Raw genomic sequence first — 23,693 nt, 5'->3', positions numbered from 1 at the left:
TGAATTAAAGGAAAATGGATCTTAGGCCAAAAAGAATTATACTTAGGCAAATTTGAAATTTGGGTCTCCCTTTTTTCAGCATTACATCCTGGGATCTATTTGTTTAGTTATGCTTAAACATTATTTTTTTGTTCGGTTATAACTCTGGGCCCTGACTTAAATCCTCTGAAATTGTATTCTGGGTGATAGATGCTATTGTGAATATCTCTAGGCATACCATATTTTGTAGGGGAAAAAGTGCAAGATGGTAGTCAAAAGTGAAAAGTTTTCTCTAGCTCTTTGTTCCTACTTTTTGAATGTCGAGATTTTTGCCAGTCTGATATACCCAAAAAGCCCTGAACATTTGTTTTTAATATTTCAGGGAATTATGTGCAGAATTGGAGCTAATTCATAAGGCACCAATGAGGAACAAAGAAACTGAAAAACCTTGAGTTGGTCCAACAGAGCTAAAGCTTACATTTTTCTATGTATTCTTTGTTTATTCTTTCTTGTCTCTTGCGGCTATAGAAAAGAGGAGGAATAGGGTTAGGGTGAGACTGTGGCCACACAGACACCTTATAGAGACTTTTTAAAACTTTGAGCTCAGCCTGGGTGGAAGACATGACAAGCTTGATCAGACAAGCTCAGAGATGGCAGATGGCCTTTGTTTTCAAGGTCTGAAATTTTACTTGAACAGATCGATTAACATATGTAAACTGCAAGCTCAGGAAATTCAGTGGAGTGTAGGGTGGATCATATTGCAGATGGTCAGAATCTGCAGTAGTTATATGCTTAAGTAAAAGCTGAAATATTTACATAATTAGTTTCCAAAAGAATGTTCCAATTACTCTCTTGTGAAACTTTGTTCATACTTCTACCCATATGGTGATACAAAGAATTCAGAATTCCATGCACACAATAAGAAGCAGTTCACACATTAATTACATAATCAATACTTTGTGGCTCAGTAGACACACTTGTATATAATAATTGCTGTTCTGAAAGTTTGAGCCAGCAAAGCTTAACAATTAATGAAGTTTTGTAAACTTTTTCAAAAGAGAGAAAGAAAGATTAATGGAGAAATGTGATCTGCTAAAACGACTCAAGCTGCATCATGGCTGAAGAGTACAGATTATGTGATATTGTCTGTATCAGTTCTAATTTAGGTTGATGAGCCACAGTGAGTTCAGTATGCTATAAAATAAATATTCATTTATATGAACTTTCATACATCCAGAAACTGGGAATATATTTCATAGAATATCTCTACAACCTTTTTGATGCAATTATGAAACAAGAGAAACCTTCATCCATGTTCCTTTTGGGCAAGAAAAAGCAATAATATGAAATGAAGTGATGCATGTTTGTTACTTAGGGTTCCTTCATAGGAATTCCTTTACTCAAAGAAGTTATCCTATAAAATTCCTCCTGACCTTTATGGCAACAACTGTCCTACTTTGCACAATAGTGAAACACCTCATTTCAGTCTGTACAGTATGCTAATGGCAGGGATGGAACAAAGAAATCTATGAGACATTTCAGTCTTCTGTGTGAGCTCAGATCTATGATGGATGTTCATCCTCTTCCAATGTTGTGCAGCACTGAACTTCCCTTTTTATACTTCTCAGATGCTGGTCCAGAGCATCATAAACAAAATCAGTAACTAATTTTTGCTGGCATGGCCACCCTCCAGCAGCCTCTGCTTCTCATTTCCCTGGGTGCCTTCAAGTAAATGTCTCCATATCTTCTCAGCCATACCTATACTTGATCTCTTTGACCATCCCATGCATGCTTTCTAGATACTGTACTCAGAATAAATCTTACACTATTGTTAAACTTTATGGGAAACTGATTTACAGATAAATTTACAGGTTAAACTGCAAATGGACTAAATAATTAAACATACAGTATATTACATGGTTATATATATTACATGATTGCCTGAAAAATGAATTCTCCTCCTCCTCCTCCTCCTCCTCCTCCTCCTCCTCCTCCTCCTCCTCCTCCTCCTCCTCCTCCTCCTCCTCCTCTTCTCCATGCAAACAAGGACAACAAATGTATCACATACATTATTGTCATCTCTGGTATTGTCCATATTTAATTTATGCTATCTTCGAAAAAAAGGGAAAGTTCATTCAATAAACTAAATTGCCCGAAATAAAAAGACATAATTATGTGGGAAAATTGTCCCCTTGCTTCTGCAGTTTTAAAACCAGAGGGAAATGTAGACATGTATCATTTATTTTATATGAATATACACCCAGACCTGCTTTCAAAATTTGATGCAGTAAAATGCTTTCAAAATTACATATGGATACATTGCTAATATTCATCCATTCTATGGGATGCATATTTAATAATATATCCATAATGTTTAATCCTCTGCTAGTTGAACTGCAATTTTTAGGAGTTTCTTTCCTCCTCAATATCTATCCAGAAGATGGATTCTGCAACATTTTATATCAGTAAATTTGTTGTATCTATCACAGAAATTTGTCTGTAATAAAAGCATTTGAACCGGGAGAGGGACAGGGAATAAAATTATTAATAATCCACATTATTAACATATGCATACAAAGTACTGTAGTTCTGCCCACCTGGTTGGGAAATTTTAGCGGAAAATTTTGAGTAGTTTGGAAAACCGGTAGCGGAAATTTTGAGTAGTTTGGAGAACCAGCAAATGCCACCTTTGGCTGGCCCCAGGAGTGGGGAAGGAATGGGGATTTCGCAGTATCCTTCCCCTGGAGTGGAGTGGGAATGGAGATTTTGCAGTATCCTTCCCCTGCCATGCCCACCAAGCCAAACCCACAGAACCGGTAATAAAAAAAATTGGATTTCACCACTGGGCAAAGGTATACCTGTGTCTACAAGCATCTGATGGGAAAAGCCAGAATGGGATAGTCTTCATCTCTAGAGACCCATGGCAGGAACCAACTTCTATTTCTGTAATCAAAATCTTTTACTTGTTAAATCCAATAAGCTGATAGAGAGGAAACATATTATTTCATAGTTTAAAACTTTTTCATCTGCTCTTCTCAAAAAATGCCGAGAAAGTAGTTCTGTGCCAGGTCTCCTTGGAGCAATGATTCTTGAACTGTTTGACCCAATTATTCCTTTTCCATCTAAAATAATGCCATTATGCTCATCCCCCCAAACTCAGACTCTATAAACTCTATAACGACTCTAGAGTCGTTTCTGACTGAAGGGAGCAGTGCTAATCTCCGTTTCAAAGCGCTGTCCGAGGACGTCTCTGTGGTTATGTGGCTGGCATGACTAAACGCAAAAGGCACATGGAACGCTGTTACCATCCCACCAAAGGTGGTCCCTATTTTTCTACTTCCATTTTTTACGTGCTTTCGAACTGCTAGGTTGGCAGAAGCTGGGACAAGTAACGGGAGCTCATCCCGTTACGCAGCACTAGGGATTTGAACCGCTGAACTGCCAACCTTTCGATCGACAAGCTCAGCATCTTAGCCACTGAGTCACCGCATTGGAGATCAGACTCTATAATGTTATACAAATGTCTCACAGCAGCAAGCTGAACTGGATCCTTGACTCACAAACAAGCAATTATAAATGACCATTACCTTAAAGAATTTTCATCACATTAAGCAAACTACAGTTCCCAGCATTCACTGGAAAAGCTAGGGACAGACAAAGGTGTACAATATATATTTGCAATATAGATACATCTAGTGAGGGCAACTGTGTTATTTAGAAACTTGATATATGAATACATCATATCCGAGACTGAAGCTCGTCTCCTTCTTCCAATAACCTATGAAATATATTCAGGCATTGCTCACATAATTTTGTTTAAAGTTTTATAACAACTTAAAAAAATCCCTTTAGCAAACAAGACTTTATAAACTTCAGATTATGTAGCAAGGACTAGGTCACTGCAACTCTTAAAACGAATAAATACTTTCTTGGGTTTGAAAATAACAGCTATTTTAGCAATTGAAGAAAATGCTCCTTTTGATAGCTATTGAAATTCTTCAAATTTGCTGCATTAAACTAACTGAAACTTGAAGGGGAAAAAGCTATTAAATTATCTTGCTATCAGACACAGCAGATGAGAATGGAAACATTTCAGAAAGAACAGATGAGGTAGTTTCCATTAAAACTCCATCTGTTCCTCACTAATGGATTCTCTGATTTATGCTTACATCAAAGTGAGATGTCCTGATATGTTCACAATCCTTTGCCCACAAAGTTTGTTGTGTTTATTCTAATGGACAGAGTCAATTCACACAAGCAAATGAACACTGTATTTGCTCAAATTGACTCTGAACTAAAGTATATGTGTGCGAATGAATGAATGAATGAATGAATGAATGAATGAATGAATGAATGAATGAATCTATATGAGTATATGTATGTCTATGTATGTATGTATGTATGTATGTATGTATTTATTTATTTATTTAATTAATTATTGGTTTGATTTATATGCCGCCCTTCTCCAGAGACTTAGGGTGGCTTACAATGAATTAAGCAATAGCCTTCATACTTTTGTATATACCTGCTTAGTAGGGCTTTCGCCCCCCCCCCAAGCGGTGTTCTTTTTTATACAAAGTCAGCTTATTGCACCACAAACCGGTTCCTCATTTTACCTACCTCGAAAGGATGGAAGGCTGAGTCAACCTTGAGCCTGGTGAGATTTGAACTTGCAGTAATTGCAGGCAACTGTATATGTATATGTATATATATAAAGGTAACGGTAAAGGTTCCCCTCAAACATATTGCTACTCTAGGGGAACAGTGCTCATCTCCATTTCAAAGCCAAAGAGCCAGCGCTGTCTGAGACGTCTCTGCATGACTAAACGCAAAATGGAACGCTGTTACCTTCCCACCAAAGGTGGTCCCTATTTTTCTACTTCCATTTTTTATGTGCTTTCAAACTGCTAGGTTGGCAGAAGCTGGGACAAGTAATGGAGCTCACCCCATTACGCGGCACTAGGGATTCGAACAGCTGAACTGCCGACCTTTCGATCGACAAGCTCAGTGTCTTAGCCACTGAGCCATGGCATCCCTCATGTATATGTATATGTGTATGTGTATGTGTATGTGTATGTGTATGAGTATGCGTATGCGTATATATGTGTGTGTATCTGCGAGTGTATAAACATACATACACACCAGTGGTGGGTTTCACTTATCTTTGCTACTGATTTGCTCATGCATGCACTCACTTTGCTCATGTGCACGCCACTTCTGCGCATGCGCAGAGCATATTTGATGATGTCCGGGCAGGTGGGCGGAGCCTCCTACCACTGCTACTACCGGTTTGCCCAAACCAGGGTTCGCCCAAACCAACCCACCACTGATACACACATACATATTCCTTGTTTGGTGACCACAAATGGGACTGGCTACTTGGTCAGTAAGCAAGTAGTCACTAAGTGAAACCATGATTGCGTTTGTGATCTCACTTTAGCACTCCTTTGCTTTACAGATCTACAAGGGTTGTAAATGCAAGGATTAGTCATAATGTTAGTGTTTTATCATCATCATAAGTGCAAACAATGGCTAAGAACAGCAATTGTTAAATGAGAATTAATTGTACATTTATTTATTTATTTATTTATTTTATTGAATTTCTATACCGCCCTACTCCCGAAGGACTCAGGGCGGTGAACAGCCATGAAATAAAACACATACATATACAAAATTTAAAATCGAATACATCAGAATAGGCTGATGTATGGGCTCCAGAATGGGCTCCAACTGAACCAATGCAGTTGTGCTATCTCCAATTTATTTGACTTGAACATATTCTCAGATGCCCCACTAAACATTTCTAGAAGATACGTCCACATGCCATATCACCATTGTCATCATCCCACATCATCATAAGGATAACCCCTGGAATGGAGGAGATGGCTTGAGAAGGTCATCTGCTCAGTGGATCTACTGAGAGATAAGCTTCTTCAGACTGGTCCCTATTAGGCAGCATTGATTTGGTTGGAAGGAGATTGAAAATCTGGTTTCTGCAGTATTTGTTTTAATGGTTGGGTTGAGTGGCCAACCAAATCATTGGCCTATAGATGTATGAAGCCCTGAAATAGACCAGCCTGAAACTGAGTTATCCTGGCCACTTAACACTTATCATTGAAAGAATTTTAACCTTCTCTTTCTTTAACTGGGAATTCCTTTTCCAGTGGTATTCTCTCAAGAAATCCCTAGCTCCTGCTTTCCTCCCCTCCCCTCCCGATATATAATGTTCTAAGGATAGTTTTTAGCTCCCACTCTGATCTTTACAACAAAACTCTTTTCTCAAACTCCAGGTCTTTAAAATTCCTTATCTCCTGACTGCATCTCAGCTGTACAAATTTGAACCACCAACCAATGTTAACTAAGAGATACAAACACCCCACTCTTTACCTCTTTGCAGTCACTGAGTCAGTACTCAATCCATAGTTATAAGGGAAATCTGCATTAAATCCATGTGGACAGCAGATGAATTGCCCCAAGCTTTTGCTCCTACTGCTGCCCTCAATACCTTATTCTCTTTGATATAACTAATTATTGTAACTAGTTTGTCTGTTGAACATAATTTATGGCAATAACACTGTCCAACCATCTTGGATGGTTGGACAGCTATTAGATCTCTACCATCAAAGTTTTCCTCCCACTTCTTCCCAGAGTGGCAGCCTTTTGGAGTAGGTAAGATGAAGGAATAGAAACAGCAAGGATTCCTGAAATCATTTATTACTTCAAGTCCTTGGTGTTTTCTGAACTTGGTTGTTTTTCTTGAAGTTATTGCATTACCAAACATGTTTGGGAATGAAATACCTGCAAGAAAACAACCAAGAGAGGATTCCACAGTTCAAATATTAGCTATAAATATTATCTTCCATTCGTATCATCTATTACTGTAAGATAGTAAGATAGCTCATTAATTGGATACAAGATGGGTTGCAAATAAATTTTATAAATAAATAAATAAACAAATACATACATACATAGATACATATCAGAGTTGGGATTCACTTACCTTCCCTACCAGTTTGCAAATGTGAGTGCGTGCGTGCACTCAATTTCCTTGCACATGCCACCTCTGCACATGCACACAGCCTTCTCAGCCTGTGCAGTAGTCACACATTACGTCCGGGCAGGTGGGTGGAGCCTCCTGCAGTCACCGCTAACAGTTCATGTGATCCAGACAGGACTAGCTGAATCCTACCACTGATACATACATACATACATACATACATACATACATACATACATACATACATACAACAATATTGAATACCTGTCAAAGTTTCTCTCTACCTCATACCTTTTTCTAAGTTACTAAGACTAAGTTTCCTTTTTCCCTCTCTTAATTGCTTGTTGGTTTCTTTTCCTTCCCAAGGCCAAACTTACATTGCCTCACACAGAGTTATCTCTGTTTATAAGGTCTCTGCCTCAGGTGTGAGCTCAGTAGCCTTTCCTTTCCCTATAAAACCATTTTCCTATGGGAAACTAAGCTAACTACAGCAAGTTTCTACTTACCTGTCCCTAGAGTAAAATTTGTGTGTGTAGATACATGAGCAATAAGCAAAAAGTCATGGCTGAAGGAAGATTGTCATAATCAGCCTTGATTTTCATGACTGGATCAGTCAAATAAACAACTATAGTTCTATTTTATAGTTAGGCAGATGTAACTATATCCAGCTGTTTGATCAACAGAGTATCCAACACTACACAAATCCTGTGTAGAACTCATTTTCATTACAATTTTCCTTTTTAAAAATAATTGTTAAACTGAAAGTTTTAATTACAATAATGAAAGATAATACACTCGGAAAAAGAAAAGAAAGAAAAAGATGCAAAAGGAAGAATAGGAAAAAAAGAAAAGAAAAACCCTAAGAAAACTATCTCCCATCCTCATCATGACAAGTATAAATAATTTTACTATCTCTTCACCTCCTTTTAATTAATAAATATAAAAGTCTTCATCCCATAACTCATCTCTAAACTGTAGCAAATCCAATAAGTAATGTCTTATCCAATCCAGGTGTCAGCAAAAAGTCCAAACAGAGCCCTAAAATGGTAATATTAATTAACAGATATAAAACTCATCATTCCACATCTCAGGTCTTAACTGTAAGGAAATCTGCATTTAGAAGACATAAAGTGGTCCCAGTATCTTAGTGTGAACAAAAGACTAACATTTAATATGACAGAGGGACAATTGCTCGTTGCAAGAGAACAAGCTCACAAATATCCCTTATTTTAAATGGAAAGACAATTAGATACAAAGCCAATTTAAATGCTGTCAGATAGGATATATAAAGTAATTGTAGGGAGAAAGGCTTAAACACCATGTTAACTGTAAGCAAATCCAATATACAACATTTTTCCATGCTAGACGTCTGCAAGTCCAAAAAGACCCACCCCAAGTAAGGTAATTTTCCCTCAGTTCCAGGTTCTTCGTTTTCACACCCTCCAGAGACTGCTATTTTGCAGTCTCCTCATGAGAAGCAACCATGTGGAGCACAGCTTGGTTGATCTTGTATCTTTTCTCTATCCAGAGGGGGTCAAAGGTGCCAATCTATTTGTCGGTTCCTTATTCTTAGTTACAAACATTAGATCTGATTTTTACAGAGCCATCTTCAATCTGCCAATCTTCCCTGGAAGTTCTCACTATAATTTTCCCAAAGGGAAAAAAACCAGCAAGGAATCTGATGTTCTTTATCATTTTTGTACTTTGTATAAATGAGATATACTGATAATACATTTTAGTGGTTAAGGTACTGAATTAGGACCAGGTAACCAGCATTCAAATGTACCCTTAGGCACAGAGAAAGACTTGGGGCCTTTCTTTCTACCCAACCTATCTCACAAGGTTATTATGCAGAAAAAAAATGAAGGATGGAGTACTGAATGCCTGGGAGAAATGTGACATATAAATTAACAAATAAACAACTATATTTCTCTCAAGCTTTCTGTGCATGCAATCTGATTCTTAGGAGGAAAGTAAATTGGCAATACTACAGTAAACAAAGCCAAGATCTATGAACTGTACTTCCAAAACCTAATATAACCACTGTATCAAAATATGCCAAAATATACCAGCTTAAATATGCCATATGGAACTTGAGAGATTTTTCTCTGATGTGTACAGAAAAATATGATTCTCTGGCTTTCAAAGGATGCACCATTTTGTTTGTTATCTTCTAGCGTTTAGAATTGTCCCATGTATTTCTGCTTGACCAAAGTACATTTAAAATGAATTTAATTTGTTTAAAAAACAGTCTAACCTATGTAGAAAAATAACACTGTCTGACTGATTGTACTGTATTGTATTATAATAAATTTCAATAAAAAATTAAAAAAATATATTTTGGTAACTTCTTTTATAATGCCACAAAAACAACCATAGATGTTGTTAATTGATCTATTTTAACAGTTGCTGAGATAACAGTAACTTCTCAGAGCAGCTTCTCATTGTTAGCAGAACAAGAATAGGATGAAACTCTTCAAAATGAAAATCAATGAAATGCATGACATTTTCTTTTCACTAGCAGCCCAAGAAATGGTGGTGATAGTGAGGAAGTTAAGATCATTCTTAGCTGCAGTTCTAAAATGAACTCATCTTTGCTATTTTTTTAAAAAAAACCTATTAATGGATAATGTATTTTTCCTGTAAAGCGTGTTTCTATTATTCTGGTTGGCATTTGTATGTATAAATACTGTACTTGCAGATTCACAGGTATCCCTCACTTAATAACTACAACTAAGCCTAGAATTTCAATAGTAAGTCATTAGGATTGTTAAGTGAGACACCCACATGACTATTTGACTCAACCACTGCAATCCCAGCTCTCACATTTGTGGTTATTAAGTGATTGCATGGGTTGTTAGGAGGGCAGTGTGCTGCTCCACTCACTCACACATACACGTCAGTGTGGTTGATGGAGAGTTTTACTGGTATTTCCTAGCAGTTCTCTTCACCCAGCTTTAGAACTGTCCCAAATGAAGCCAATCATAAGCAAGCTCAGATTAGTCCCCCAGGCAATGGCCAATTAGTCCATAAAACAAATAGCAAGCTTCCCAAACAAGTAAGTCCCATAAACGATCACGAAACCCCCAGGCAAAAACTGAAAGTCCATCCACATTAGCTCACTGGTTACAGAAGTTCAGTCTCTCAAAAGTCAAGCAGGAAACACAGACAAACACATGGCCATGACCCACACATGGTCCCAGCAACGCTTCCCTCTGCCTTCTGTGCTAAATAGCTGGCTGTTCTTTCTTCTGGCTGTTCCTGACGTGCCAGGAATGAGCTCATTCTCCCGTGAGCCAGCCTCCGAGGAAGAGTTGGAGGAGTCATCCAAGAAAGACATCACAGGCAGGCAGCTCTTTCACTCTGTGTACAGAAGAAGACTCCTTTACTGGGTGGGCTGAACTGCCTAGGGAAGGAGTTCTCTTACACATATAGAGAAAAAGAGCTACTTGGCAAAGAAGGGCAGGGAGAAAAATTGCAGAAGAACACTCCTTCTTTGGGTGGGCTGAACTGGGCTTGGATTTTTAGGATTGGAGCTTCATTTAGCCAGACCAGCACAGAAGACCCCCTCCCACCAAAGGTCCCAGAGAAGGACCTTTTCAGCCAGCCCAAGTCATCGGGTCAGCCTGCGCTGTTCCCACCTTCTCTCCACTCTCCATGCTCGGGGATCAGGAGGGGGTGGTTCTTGCTCATCACCTGAGCTCTGTTGCACCTCATTTCCACTGCTTGCCCTCTCTTGGTCATTGTGCCCCTGTTCCTCCCTGCTAACAAGCCATCCCAATCCTGAGGGGCCCTGGGCTGCCTTGTCCTGCTTTTCCCCACTTTCCTCTGAAGCCAACAAAGCTGCCCCTCGATTTCCATCGGCTCCAGCTCCGGCTCGTCCTCCTCTGCAGATTCAGGCTCCGATGGGAGCATGACAGTTGGTCTTAGAAGGGTATCCAACAGATATAACAGCAACTCTTCCCATTCCAGCTGTAAAACTGATCTGCAGGGAAACATAACACAGTTCATAATTGGTTTAACATCATATCTCCTGTAATCTTCCATTACAACAGTTTATATAATTTTTTTATGACTGAGCCTCTTAATGATTTTTTGTTACACAAAGAACAAGAAAAAGCTATTGTGAGTACAAAAAAAAATCCTATACACTCTGACTTGGAACAATTCCTATGGTTTCTGCTTAAACAGGAGTGTATTTGAACTGTACTGTTTTTATTCATGCTTCAATAATTAAGTTTAAAAATTGACATTTGTTTTACCCAGAATTATATTTTTATGGGAAAAGCACCAGAACTCAGTAATATACAGCTTTAAAATAAAAAAGAAACAGCAGGATGGGCAAAATATATTACAAAACCTAAAGGCAGAAAAAAAAAAGCTTCCATAATGAAAGGAAATGTGGAGAACTGATTTACAGCTTTGTAGAAAATTAAAATGGCATCTATTTCCCCCGAAGGAATAGTTTGATATCCCAGTTTTATGTATGATTTGTTTATTCATAACTTCATACTTTTTTTAATTGTACACTGTAATCTCTCCCTTTTGTACTTTTGACAAATAACTATCAGCATAACAGCAGGTTTTTTTTGCTGCTGAGAAAATGCAAGAAAACAGATGCTTGAAATGAAAATTAAGCAACTAGTAGCCTAAAGCAGCATGTGCCACAACATTATGGTTTAACTTTTCCTTCCAAAAAGAAAAACAGTGCTTCTATTTCATGATTAAAGAGCACATAAGGTGTTGTGGCAAAAATTGACAGTGGAAGGCTACTAAAAGCAACTCCAGTTGAGCTAACACTCATAGTATAGATAATGACCTGATGCCTATAACCTGCATTATAGTAATTATTGTGCATTTATTTCTAGAGAGCCATAGAAAGCTCAGTAATAAGCAAAGCAGCCTTGCAAACAAGCTTGAAATCTAAATCTAAAATGTTGAAGAAATAAGGAACTAGGAGGCAGAGGAAAATAAGGAATCTCAGAGATAAGTTCTTAGAATTATTGTCTTTATAAAACCAAGTCAAGCAATGCTTACCATGGACTCCTCATAGGTGATTGATTTCAATTCATGAGAAACAGTGACTTGATTTTCAAGAGAAATGAAATGCAAATGTATCACAACATTCCCAGTTTTGATATTCCGGTTACCCATTTTACATTTGTTTGGTATGTTATTTAGTGTTGCTTTGGTGTAAGATTGCTAAATTTGAGGAAAGGAATAAAGAAATAATGGAAAGAATACAATCCGGCCATCCCTTTCTTCTCCCCTTCTTCTGCCTTACCACACTTGAACTTGGGATCTTGATATGCCTTTTTCTACTATCTGATCTGTTTAGCCAAGGGTTAAAATATATCCTGAACAACAACACAAAAATCTACCAGAAGATCATACTAGTTGTTTGTTCTTTTTTCCCTACTAAGATAACCTTTATTGTCACTTTTTTCTATGAACACACTGGCACACATTAAAAAATGACATTCTGATGCCCGCTGTCAAAAGAAAATACACATACATATGCATATTCTATATAGATATATACACACACATGCACATATGATTCTCAAGACTCTTTTCCGCTATGCATTCAAAATGAACTGTGATTAATATATACATGTAAATACACACAAACATATATATTAAGAATTGTCCTAAAGATGTGAGTTCCAGGTATAGTTATAGAAGAGGCGATAGACATCACGATCTCTGGAACATTTAAACGTTATGCCTGATAACCCTGCGTTACCCCCCAGGGAGAGAAAGAGGCAACACACAATGGGGAAGGAGGCAGGGGGAAGTGCATCGTCATCTGTTAGCATGACTAAGGCAGAAAAAAAGTTAATTACAGGGGGAACACAAGGGTGTGGGCCTGTTACGCCCGCAATGACTAAATTGATCAGCATTACATAAAAGCAAGCAGCTCCTCAAGGGGGATTTTATACTCTGACGAACTCAGTAGGGGCCGACGAAAGCTTAGCACAAGTTTTAAAATAAAAATTTTTAAACTTTTAAACGTTCCGGAGATCGTGATGTCTATCGCCTCTTCTACATATATCTATATCCATATCTATATCCATATCTATATCTATATCTATATCTATGTAAAATTTATATTTTGCTGATAAAGAAATAAAGGGAGACTAGTATAGATCTATTTCAAGCTATTTAGCTCTCATCAGCTAGCCATGCCCTTTCTTGGATTCAAACTTGGGCTGCCTGCATGTTAGGCAGTTGTATTAACCTCTGAGCCACAAGTTCTCCTCCCTTCATCAGCTTGAGCCAGGGGAGAGAACAAGTGCTTTTCTATCGAGACACCTGGTCTACCCCAGCATGTGGGAGGGAGCATACTGCATCCCTTTCGCCTTTCAGCTCCAATCCAGGAGCCCTCAAGCAGTCGCATTCACGACAAACCATTTAATACCATATGCTGGGGTAGACCAGGTGTCTCAATTGAAACACACACACACACACACACACACACACACACACACATATATATATATATATATCACAGTTCATTTTGAATGCATAGCGGAAAAAAGAGTCTTGAGAGTTAACAAGATTGATACTATATGGCAGGGGTCCCCAACCTGTGGGCCATAGCCCACTACAGGGCCGTTGCCTCTTGACCACTGCATCATGTGAGTGTCTGGCCAATATGTATGCACCTGCATGTGTGCACACCCCACACACACCCTCACGCTAGCATCACTGTAAGCATTGCGCGGGCACTGGTATCACTGCGAGCATCGTGCACGCTCACAGTCACATTTGTGTTGTGTGCATGCTCATAGTCCCATTCACACATGCACATGCACATCTAAAGGCACCTGTCCTCCGCCCCCACCCCCCACCCCCCGGGCCTCCAACCCAGAAAGGTTGGGGAACTCTGCTATATAGAATGAGCTATTACAGAATCTAGTTATTCTGCTTTGGATACTGTGAAGCCTCCGCACAGAAATTAACAAAGAACACCGGTCATAGAGAGGATGTGCAAAGTCCCTGACAATACTGCAGGCCCTGGTTAAGTATCGCTTATATGCTGTATTCTGAATAGAAAGAAGTGAACTTCCAATAATCCTTTCTGCCATACCTACCACTCTCTGCACAGCCTTACTCTCTGTGTTTCCTGTTCTGTGTCAATTTGGCACAACCAGCTGGGCTACATATTCTTTTCCCCCATGGTTGGAATCCTCATCAATTAATTAGATGTGTGAGCCAAAAAGCTAAGTAGCTCTTGTAGGTTATAGATGCAAGGAGATTATCCATCATTCTAGAATAGCTGTCATGCAGTTTTTATAAGCCCAAGATACTTCACCATTCATAATATAAATAGTAAGGGATAGGTTTGTGGCAGTATAAAGCTCTCAGTTATGCTATTTGCTTGCTAAGGAAATGAAATAAGTTCAAACAGAGATGACATTGGAAGCAAAGCTTAAAGAGTTCAGATATGTTTGTCCATTTCAGTAGTTGGATTTAACTTTTAAAAAACCCATATAAATTATCTGTTCTGTATTAAAATTATTAGGAAGCAAGCTACTCCTCTTAAATGAAAATGTACAGTTTAAAATAATTGCAGAGGTGTATATGTTAAAGCACATGCTCATCATACCAATTCACAATTAATGCAGCTCCTGAGCAATTGACATGCAGATTATAGATATCAGTCATATTAATATTTTAGCATGCTGTCATAGTAACACCTCCAGGCCCGGTATTATTTCTGATGCTAGCTTGTCTCATCACCATCAGGGTTCATCAGAGGAATTCATTATATTCTATTCATTCCTGTGTTTAAAAACAGAGGAAGCTTATTCTCAGCATCTAAACCTGTTCCTTTTGCCTTTTTCCAAATGGCCTAACAAGATAAGGATGCACAGAGAGCTGGGTTTCTGGAATTCTTTCCAGCATGTTAATAAGAGCTCTCATCTGGGTCATGTGACCAAGTGGAAGGAGGGAGGGTTGCTTAGAATGGAAGAATCACCCCATATTTCAGAACACTCCCAAGCTTCCTCTCCTTTAAGTAAGGGTGAGCAACTACAGACCTTTTATGACCTGTGGACTTCAACTCCCAGAATTCATGAGCCTGGCAATTCTGGCAGTTCCCAGAATTCTGGGAATTGAAGTCCACAGGTCATAAAGGGTTCATAGTTGCCCATCCCTGCCCTTAAGGATGCATTGGAAGAATTGTCTTTTCTGCAGATTTCAGCTTGATCTGCCCATTTTTTTTAAACAACCCTTTATCTTGTCTCCTTCCCACCATTTCTTCTCTCTTGCTGGTTCCACTTATGTGGTAGAGATTTTAAAAAATCCAAAACCTTTAGCCGTACTGTTGTTGTTTCTGTATTACTACTAAATAGAATAGAATAGAATAGAATAGAATAGAATAGAATAGAATAGAATAGAATAGAATAGAATAGAATAGAATAGAATAGAATTCTTTATTGGCCAAGTGTGATTGGACACACAAAGAATTTGTCTTTGGTGCATATGCTCTCAGTGTACATAAAAAGACAAGATAAATTCGTCAAGAATCATAAGGTACAACTCTTTTTTTTTTTATTGAAAAAGTTTTTCAAATACAGATTTTTCCCCCTTTTTCCCCCCCTCCTCCCCCCCACCCCCCCTCCCCTTGACTTCCTCATAGTAAAATCCAAGTTCATACTTTACTATCCACATACTCAATCTCCATATACTAACCCTTTCATTTTAATAAGATTATCATACCCCCCGTATACTATGCTATAATAAGCATTTCAAAGTGACATTCTATTATAACATTATCTAATAACTCCTAATTTAAAATAATAATATTATTATATCTCCCAATTTAACAATTTCTACTCGTAGTCTACCCTTTTACTACCCCTCAGACAATATAACATTTCAAAACATACTTCTATTCTAAGTATTCAAAAAATCCTAATTTAACACTTATTCAGTTCCAGTAGCCATTTCGTTTCCCCCCTTCGTTACAAATATTCACATCTAAACATTTCTTTAAAATAGACAATCCATAACCTAACCTTTCTCCACCCACTTTCCTACAGAATTACCATAATTATTCTTAATATCTTTATTCTTCTACCCCATCCCCTAGAAAAATATTCCCTTATGTAAATAAGATCCTAAAAGGAAAAAAAAAAAAAACTCTAAACTTATAGTCCATATAGCATCTTCTGGAATATCTTTCAACTGGATGATGAACTCCACCCATGTTAGGGTAACATCGCATCCTTATTCCAACAGCATTTTCGATATCTTCAGTTACCATCTGCCCCCATCAGCAACAAATATCTTCATATTGGAAAAGAAAAAACCCCGACAACCACCCGAGTGACTTTATAATTATATTCCATATAATGTTTATGGAGGTGTCTTTGATCCAGATAATTGGTTCCAACCATCATAATAGGGTAACAACCAGATCTTCTGCGTGCCCCAATCCAATAAGTCTCTTGCCATGTAGCTCAGCATACACGTATTTATCCGGAACTCCAAAAAACAAACAAGATATTTCCAACCATTTGGTTTAAGGCCTTTTTCACACCCAGTAATTCAGCACTGCAGAGATCTGCCATTCTCCTCAGGATAAAATAAGCCAATATTTTGCCCATTATCTTTTTATATATTCAGTCCTCTCATAAGTAGCTGGCATTACACTGTTGTTTAATTTAAAAGTTTTTATGTTTGTGAGACCTACTTCTTCTTTTCTTAACTTCTCGTGGGTTGGATCTCCATCCTAAACTCCTTTCTGTAGATTGTGTATCAACTATTTGGTTTTGCTGAAGAGTAGCTTGATCCTGTTGGGTTTGCATCTGTGGCTGAGATCTTTCTGGTTCTGTAAATTGTATATCAGCTGGTTGACTTACATGCTCATTTGTGGCTTGACAAATCATTGCATTAGGGTCCGGAACCGCCTCTCTTATATTAGATAATCCAGCTGGGGCCTCTGAAAGAGGATCCAAAAGCGGCTCGTCTATGGAGACCTCTTTAATTTGTTGTTTCTTCGTTATTTCCATCTCCTTCTGCTTTTCTTGGGTTTCTATCTCTTGTTGGTTTTGCTTTTTAAGTACCTTATAATAGAATTCTTCCGCTTTTTCAAGAGTATTTAACTGATATCTTACTCCTTGATATCTCAATATTATACCCACTGGGACATCCCACCTGTATAAAATATTCTGTCTTCTTAACTCAGTCACCAAGGGCCCAAATTTCTTTCTATCTCTTAAGATCTTGGGCGGCAATTCCTTATATATCCAAATTTTTCTCCCATTCAGTTGTAAAGTAGAGTTAAAGGATTTTTGCAGAATATCATTTCTTATCTCTTTTTCTGTAAAGTAAATTACCACATCTCTAGGCAATTGCCTTTGCTTGGCAATCCAGGAATCCACTCTGTAAGCCTTATCAATTTTACTGATTACGTCCCCGTGATGAACCTTTAAGATCCCAGCCAAAACTTGAGCAGATGTTTTTCTTAAGTCATCACTATTATTTTCCTGTAAGCCTCTAATTCTGATCGCAAATTCTGTGATCCTGTAATGCAACATTACAGCCTCTCTTTCAATTCCTTGCTTTATATCTTCTAGATTATAAGTCTCGTGACCAGTTTCTTCTTTAGACTTTACTTCTAAGCTATTATCTCGAATATTTGCTAAGTCCTTTTCAATTCTTAATATTTTATTGTCCAAGTTATCAATTTTCTCCATTTTAGACTCTAGCAATTTAATATTTGTATCCAACTTTATCGCAATTTCTGAAAAACCATTAGTCACTGTTACAATCTTTTGTTGCAAATTATCATACTTTAGTTGTATCATTTCTTTAATTTCCTGCCTTAAATTTTCAAATTTCTGATTCACAGTTTCATAATATTTTGCCATTTCCTCCTGAATAAATTCTTTTAAATTACAACCATTCTGCAGGGTCTGTAGGCTCAGAAAGTGGGGGAGCACCCCCCCCCTTTCTTGTCTGTCAGCTTTTATTAACGCCATCCTTCCAGCAGACTTTTCTCTTTTACCCCCCAAACAAGATCAAGTAGTCACCAGGAAGAGAGGAACCTAAAATAACTATTGTTTCAAATTGTAGCCAGCACTGTATATTCCGCAACTTTGTATCTGTTATAAAAAGACTCTTCTTTCTTCTGCTTCCCAAGCCTCCGCGGCCATTTTAAAACTTTTTTTTTTTTTCCCTTCTCTTCACTTTAAAATGCTTGTAAAATCATTAAGAATACTTGCGGTTTAGGGTCCCAAATCCAAATCCAAATCTCATATATTTTTTTTTTTAGTAGATCCATCTGTTAAGTTCATTGATTAGTCCGGTTCCAGCGCCTGGCTATGCAAAAGTGCATAGTGCACCCGATGCCTGGAGCGGCGGCGAGGGAGAAAGGGGGAGCGCCAACCTGCTCGTCCCCATGAGTTTAAAAAGACTCTGGGGACTTCGCAGAGGGCTCTACCCACCCCCACCCGCTCAGACTCGCATTTCCGTCAGGAAATGGAGTTTTTCGAGCCGCCTTTCAGATGTAAAGGCGGCTCTTTTACAGGCAACGGGGCGGCGGTCACAGAGGACCGTCTGGCGGCACCGGAAACCAGACAGGAAGTCCATAAGGTACAACTCTTAATGATAGTCATAGGGTACAAATAAGCAATCAGGAAACAATATCAATTTAAATCGTAAGGATACAAGCAACAAAGTTACAGTCAAGCAGTCATAAGTGGGAGGAGATGGGTGATAGGAACGATGAGAAGACTAATAGTACTAGTAATGCAGCCTTAGTGAATAGTTTAACAGTGTTGAGGGAATTATTTGTTTAGCAGAGTGATGGCGTTCGGGAAAAAACTGTTCTTGGGTCTAGTTGTTCTGGTGTGCAGTGCTCTATAGCGCCGTTTTGAGGATAGAGTTGAAACAGTTTATGTCCAGGGGTCTGTAAATATTTTCAGTCCTCTTTTTGACTCGTGCAGTATACAGGTTCTCAATGGAAGGCAGGTTGGTAACAATTGTTTTTTCTGCAGTTCTAATTATCCTCTGAAATCTGTGTCTGTCTTGTTGGGTTGCAGAACCAAACCAGAAAGTTATAGAGGTGCAGATGACAGACTCAATAATTCCTCTGTAGAACTGTATCAGCAGCTCCTTGGGCATACTTTGGGTATACTTTGGGTGAAACATACTTGGGGCATACTTTGGGTGAAACAAAATAGTCTACCAGAATAGGCCATTGCTACTTGTTTGGCCTCCAAGACATTATTGTCAACCTTGCAAGTTTGCTAGAGCTATGCCAGCCATGCTTAAAAAGATAGAGAGGGAAAGTCTTCTTGTGAAAAAAAAATTTCTGCATTTTCAACTTCAGAAGAAATAGTTTTAGAACCAAGATAGGATTTTTTTTTTTTAAGCACTTCAGATACCATGACAATTCTTTGGAAGAGTAGGTTCTAAAATTGTTATTGGCAGAACCCAATAACAACTTTTAAGGTAAGAACAAAGCCCATCGTTTTATGCTTTCATTGTTATAGACTCCAATTTCTAATTAAATTTCATGCAATTTCTGGCAGGAGAAAAAAAATATGCATCTCTCATTGTTAATATATTTGTGCATAATTTGGGCAACTTTGATCAGTTATGTCATGTCAGGCATCCGGTCGCTTTCATATTGATTTGTGCATTAATCTCATTTTTTTTTTGTTTTAGAATTAGCATACCAAAACTGTTCTGTGAGTTATCATGCTAATATGTTCTATCAAAGACTAAATTAACATTTGATTGCAGCTAACCAGTGGCGATGTTTCACATAAATTCAATGGATGGTGCCAGCCTTTCTGCATTACAGCTGCTTATATTAAGGGAGATCAAAACAGCATTCCTACAAAATAACATGATAAGCATCAAATATTCTCCTGATGAACAGAGTGACTCGACTTTTGCACTCATTAGGAGATTTCTTTTGACTATGGCAGGGAAGCAGATGATATCAAGAAGATAGAAAGGAATGCTATTTGTTACAGGCTTATGGCTGTGAAAAACCACTGAGATAACATAATGGTTCATGCTGCCTCTCTCCAGAATTGTCTTCTCAAACCAAAACTCATGAATATCAGAAATGTTTAAAAACCAGGAAAGGACAGGAATGATAAAAGTTAGGGTTACAATATTTAAATGATGATGGTCATTTAATGACGGTCCTTGATTTTATTGCCATTATCTTGAGATATAAGCTTGTCATCCATTTTTAAATAGTAATGCTGAATGCCAGGAGCTGGGACAACGAAGCTGATGCATAATTGGCTGCCAAGAAGTCAAGGGAATTGCAAATGAAAGTCTTTTAGCTTCCAGTGGAATTCATTCATCAAATTGCACAGTGAGTAATATGGAAAGTCTCTTTCCTATTTTCCTTTCCTATGGCATTTTTTCCAAATAATATCTATTGCTAAGACTTGCAAGGTGCAGTTTTGGAATTTCACTCAATATGATATTGAGAAACATCTGTTTAGTGTTATACATTTCTACTTGGATGTAAGGTGTTTCATGTAGAGTAAATAAGCACACTACAAGCCATCATTGTGCAGAAACCATTTTACTAGCGAGTGAGTAATACAACAGGAACAGGAAATGCATCACAGGAACAATAAAGATGAATCCTAGAGGGGCAATGTGAATGATACAGGAAACAACTACAATAGAGAGGGATGATAGAGCTGCATATAAGGTAGACATAACACCTGTAACAGACAAGTCCAATTCTTAGAATCATGACAAGAATGAAAGCTTAAATTCCATTTTGCTTAATGGGATTTACCTTAATTATTACAGTTGGACAGATCTTCAGATTTCATTCCAAAAGTTTGCTTCAGTGTGGTGACATGAATATATTGTCTGCCTGCCACTCTTCAGGAACTTCAGTTACAGTGGCAACGGATGCCTCTTTGGAAGACATGAAGGGTTAAGTTTGAGGAAAGAACATCTTGGAGACAGTTGTTCCAACTTAAGATGCTATATTACTATTTCTCTGCCCTAAGAAGCATTCTCTTCAGCCACAATCACTTATAAAAACAAGCAAAAGCATTATAAGAGCATTCCTTGTTTCCTTCCCATAGGAAGTTGGTCTAGTTGGTCAATTTGGAAAAAGGGTGCTTCAGACTCACCGGGAAGATTCTTTATATATTTTAATTGGACATGGTACAAATTAAACTACGATTCACTTTATCTGCATTGAATGTTGCTTATGTATGACAAGCCTAATATACTTATGTGACTATGTTTGTATTTAACTGGCTAATGGAGGATTAAAAAACAAATCCTAACATACAATACATTTCTATTCTTTCAATAAGGCTTGCAGATCTCATTTACACTCACAATCCCTAACTGCTGAACTGGATTGCCAGTGTCATGCAAAATTTAGTTGGATAAACAAATATGATTGAGAAGGCTAAGAGTGCTTTAAATTGAAGAAATCCTACTCTAAAACCCATGAAAAAAATGATAAAAATATAAGCCTCCATCAGGGTCTTTATGCTCCAGATCAGTGGTGGGTTGCCCCCAGTTCGCACCGGTTCTATAGAACCAGTAGTAAAACTGGCGGGAGGCTCCGCCCACCGACCCCGACGTCATCAGAACGCTTCTGTGCATGCGCAGAAGTGCGGGCACACAGCCCCGGTGCAAACCGGTAGTAAAGGTAAGTAGAACCCACCCCTGCTCCAGATCAACATTTTTAAAGGGTCAACCTCTTCTGCCAGATTACTGCAGTTTCTTGGATCCTATTACTATAATGTGCTCCTCACAGATTTAGGAACCATTTCTACCTTTCATTTGTTTAGTATGTGAGATGGAAAATTAATTAAGATTTTTTTTAAAAAAAAAAAATCCTCCCATATTTATCAAATACAACATGCTAAACAGGTGTGAAATATTTTGGGTGAGAAATGATGTTATAGCAGAGATCTGAAAGTACCACGACTGCAGTCAAGCTGCCTGAATAGTGGAACAGTCTGCTTGCCAACTCTAAGGCAATCTTTCACTAATCATATTATATTGGTAAATCTTTAGACTGTAATTAGAAAATGGCTTGCAGCAGGTCTTTTTCTGATTTGTAAATGAAATTAGGCAAAGCAATAGAATTTATCTCAGTAATTTGCCTATAATGTTGTTTCCTTTGCATCAGGTCTCCTAGATAAAGCATTCCTCCGAATCAAGAGCCAAAGCTTTCTTTTGTTTAGAAAGCATATCGATCATCGCCACCGAACAAACAATGCTCCGAATTGTGCTTCTACGGAAGAGAATGGGGGAGGGATGGACATCAGCCACATTTTGATGCTATTGACATGAATGACCTGATGTCATTTTTGTTGGCAACTGATGCAAATTATGCATGACATCATTGTGAGTCCAATGGGTGTCTGTGCTGCTTTTGTTTTGTTTTTAATAGTAGTTTTAGTAACACTTAACATTTAAAAAGATAAACCGTAATGTCTGTAGAGATACTCAGTCATCCAGGTCATGGTTGTCCCAAAGGTGCTTTTTTCAGGAGACAACTGGACTTTCTTGTTTTTTCTTTGAAGATGTTTCGCTTCTCATCCAAGAAGTTTCTTCAGCTCTGACAGGATAGTGGGGAATGGAAGGGTTTATATTCCTTGCAGACAGCTGGTCATTTACATCTTTTTAGAGGGTTGAAGCACTCTTTGTCTGCAAGGAATATAAATCCTTCCATTCCCCACTATCCTGTCAGAGCTAAAGAAGCTTCTTGAATGAGAAGCATAACATCTTCAAAAGAAAAAACAAGAAAATCCAGTTGCCTCCTGAAAAAGCACCTTTGGGATAAACTGTAATGCAAAGTGAAAAATAAAAGAAGAAAATATAATGCAGAAGAAGAAAAAAAATCCACACACACCCCAACTACACCCATACTGGCATTAACTTCATCATTTTCCTGACAGTGGAATAACTTACCTCCAGAAGTTATGAATGCTCCAACACTGGAAGTTTTTAAGAAGAAATTGGACAACCACTTGTCTGAAATGGTATAGGATTCCCTGCCTAAGCAGAGGGTTGGACTAGAAGACCTTCCAACTCTGTTATTCTATTCTATTCTATTCTATTCTATTCTATTCTATTCTATTCTATTCTATTCTATTCTATTCTATTCTATTCTACTCTACTCTACTCTACTCTACTCTACTCTACTCTACTCTACTCTACTCTACTCTAAATAGCCCACTATGGATTTTCTCCCCAATCTTTTTAAAGAGGGGAAGAAGTGATTTTCTTACTGTCTTGTGTTTTACTAGAGGATCTGTGTTCATGCACTGCCAGACCATGCAACTGAGTGTTTCCCACAAGTTAATGGCAGGCTACATTAGCCATGTCATGAGAACACAGTCATATGTAGGAGAAAGATGATATATATTACTATTATATTTCATGTAGTTCTCAACAGCTTTGTGACATATGATCAGAAATATCTAACATTAAGGTATAGGATTTAGTTATGCTAAACACAGAATACAATTGGTTTGCATCTGTTCATATTATTTATTATTTTTTATTTATTAGTCATATTTCTATGCCGCCCACTCTCCGAGGACTCTGAGCGGCTTACATCAAAGACAGTATACTAAATAGCATATTGCCCCCAACAATCTGGGTCCTCATTTTACCCACCTCGGAAGGATGGAAGGCTGAGTCAACCTTGAGCCGGTGAGATTTGATCCGCTGATCTGCTGAACTA

The 23,693-nt window shown here is 38.1% G+C and overlaps 1 long non-coding RNA gene across 3 annotated transcripts in view; it reads left to right on the top strand.

The window, feature by feature from the left end:
• LOC132712115 (uncharacterized) overlaps positions 1–23,693 on the top strand; it is an 88,455-nt gene that overhangs the window by 14,440 nt on the left and 50,322 nt on the right. Inside the window, exons 3-4 of one of the 3 annotated variants that reach the window (XR_009622811.2) lie at positions 20,207–20,327; positions 22,131–22,157. This is a non-coding gene — a long non-coding RNA (uncharacterized LOC132712115). Of the gene's footprint in view, positions 1–20,206; positions 22,158–23,693 lie in introns of those variants that run through there. The other 2 variants (XR_015731413.1, XR_015731412.1) reach the window with 2 other exon arrangements.

The sequence above is a fragment of the Pantherophis guttatus genome, chromosome 1 (assembly GCF_059756535.1).
Source record: "Pantherophis guttatus breed Tessera chromosome 1, ASM5975653v1, whole genome shotgun sequence".
Classification (NCBI taxonomy): domain Eukaryota; kingdom Metazoa; phylum Chordata; class Lepidosauria; order Squamata; family Colubridae; genus Pantherophis; species Pantherophis guttatus.
This window is presented reverse-complemented; position numbering and strand designations above follow the sequence as displayed.